The sequence below is a fragment of the Zerene cesonia genome, chromosome 17, assembly GCF_012273895.1.
Source record: "Zerene cesonia ecotype Mississippi chromosome 17, Zerene_cesonia_1.1, whole genome shotgun sequence".
Classification (NCBI taxonomy): domain Eukaryota; kingdom Metazoa; phylum Arthropoda; class Insecta; order Lepidoptera; family Pieridae; genus Zerene; species Zerene cesonia.
The window spans coordinates 7032161-7035309 of NC_052118.1; positions in this window are offsets into that span (position 1 = coordinate 7032161).

Genomic DNA, 3149 nt, shown 5'->3' on the forward strand with positions numbered 1-3149 from the left:
TTAACTTTGACGACGTATCACGAATCCATAGCACTGATTTTGATGAAATTTGGTACGAAAATTTCAGTTATTCATAAGTCATAGCCTTGTCACAGCAACTTCTGTTTGTGCACAGCTTGAACGTTAAATAAATGTTATAGGTAGCCCCGAAAGAACTTCGACCACGCCGGGCGTTCTCGATTGAACTAGCCAATAGTTCGATTGATATGTATGTATATGTTATAGTGCAGAACTATGCCCATAAACCAAATGAAACTATTCCATCACATTATAGTCCGATGGTCGGAAGACTGACTTGTGTCAGTGACTGGTGACGTATCAGGTGCGGGATTTATATACCTAATTTTAAACGCTTTATTTCAAAAACAATCTTATTATATTAATACAACTTATTGATTATACTCGTTTCTGAACTACAGATAATCATACCTAGGAAGGTACATTAAAGTTATTGATAATTTCATCAATATATCTTCAATCGAGAATCAAAATAAAAAGGAATTAAAAAGCTTAAACTGGCATAATAACCGTTTTAATTGGCGATGTAATAAAAAAGTTGCATAGTTCTAGTTCCTCACAAATGATCATTAATCGTGAATCTCGTCTGACAACAGAGAATGAGGATCGACCGGTTTGTTGATAAAGCTTTTCTTATTTGAAATTGATCGCATTCTGCACTTCAAGTGCTTGTAACTAGCTGATTAACTATAGTCGGAAATTCAAAAGGAGTTTTATTTTTAAATAAAAATATAATACAGACCTCCAGCCATAGGTTACTAAACTGATTCATAAAACCATAATGAGTTGTATAATTAATAATTTATAATAATTTCGTACATACACAAGTTACACAAGTAGGTACATAGTACATATTATGTACATATGTTTTATGTATTAAAGATATTGTCCAAATATAGGAATAAAGTTGTTGTGGTTTGCTTATTTTTTTTAAATTTTTATATAAGTTCTTGAAACAATTAAGTATTTTTTGATTCCAGTGAAAATATATAAGTAAATATCAACAGAACAATATAAGAATAAAATTCATTCGGTGTAAAATGTGATACATTCAGTAATGTAGTTTTGCTCAAGCGGAGGTACTAGTTTTATTGACCCTATTTTCAACGATATTGATATATCGATGATAATAGGGCTGGCGACCTCTATTTAACTATTTATTTTTATTTTTGTTTGAGTGTGAGCCCGAGAGGCGCATATAAAAAGTTATTATTTATTATTATTTTTAGCAGTAAGTCTTGTACTCCAGGCGTGAATCAAATTTGTTACCTTAATCCGCCTTTCATTTAATGGATACCTACTATTCAGAGAATTATTGCATATTCAATATCGATGAGAAGTATCGGCAAAGAAAATGGTTGTTGGATCGACAATATACTAGGCTAGCGCCTTTATAACTGTTTTGTACTTTGCTATTTAAAAATACACCATTTGTTGATTATATATGACGACTTAATTTAAATTATTCTTTAACAAATGAATAAAATATTATACGCTTACTATGCATAAGCTAATATGATCGTGACTACAAAAACATACTTGTATTCTTTGATTTTATGTGGATAGTTTGAACAATGGATGTATGGATGTATGGTTGTAACTTTTTCAAGCTAAAATATTTGATCGAATCTGTATGAAATTTGGTGCAGAGATAAGTTATATTTGGAGAAGTACATAGCATTTACCCGGGTACCACGCGACTGATGCCACGGGATCTTTACTGTTTTTTTTTATACAATAAAAAGCAATTTTTATAGCAACCATTTAAAGTTCAATTAAAATGTCTTGTGTCAACCCTGATATATTTCAAGTCATGCGTCAAAGATACTACGTGATCGCTTGAATACTTCGCTCATTCAATAACCAGCATCATGCGGGCCTTGACAGCCGATAAACAGTTTGCTATGCTAATCCACACAGCTTTATTCACTGCCGCCTATTCTTACATATCTGTCTGCTTCCCACAGGGACCGATGCCTTCATTTCCGCACTTACACTTGTCAATATTATGGATCTTAATTCCCTTGTGGACTAGCGTTGCATATTGTATATAAAATAGGGCGTTGAGAATTAAATGCGCTCAATTATAGGCCACTCGGCCGACACAAGTTTGTATAAGCTTTCAAATAGGTTCTTTTATGTGATTCGTTTTTTATGTCTTTAAGTCAACAATTAGCAAATGCAGGAGTCATGTAGGACCGAACAAACAAAAACAAAGACAATCTTAGAATGATTCGCATTTGGGTAATTTCAATGAAATGAAGTTGAATTGTAGATTTACCTTTTAATCATAATCTGAGCTTTTATATATCTGCAAAACATGTGGCTATACGTTTGTCTGTAAAATATCGACCTGTATATATTATGCAAATACTTATGAGGGTATGATTGTTTTGCAATCTGTATCTTACATTAAGATTTCCTTTTGGAATAAATAGAATTCTCAATAATATTAAATTATAATCAGCAAGACCGGGACTCTTATAAAACACTCCATTTTTACGGCTACTCCAAGCGCTTTCATCATTGAGCCACTTGTCAACACAATTACCCACATTCAGACAAAGCGTTTTTATCACGCACTTACCCAGCTGTCGCTTTTTGAAGTCACCGTTGGAGATTCTGCGCATAAGAACAATTGAATACTAAACAATCTCGTATTAGGCCAACTTGTGCTACATACCAAACAATAAAAAATATGAAGAATGTAGACTGAAAATTGCTTAAGTCTTTTTATGTCATAAACGAACTAGTAACTGAGCTGGTGGTTCGCCTGATGGTAAATGATCACCACCGCACATGAACAAGGCAGTGCCTCTGCGATACTGTTTCACGCCGGTTTTCTTTGGGGGTGTAATACTTCCCCGGTGCGAGCTGGCCCAATTCGTGCAGAAGCGTGCTCAACTCCCACATAAAAATCCCAGTCTTTTTACCACAAAATATTTCGTTGGTCACGAGTACACTTTTAATATTTTTTAGTTATAAGACAACTCTACGAATAGAGACTTAAGTAAAGTACAGTAAAATACTCATTTATAAAGGAACATAATGAAATAGGTAATATACCCCTCTACTCCCCGTTGATAGTATTGAAGCGAACTGAAAACTTATTGTTACCAGATGTGTATCTT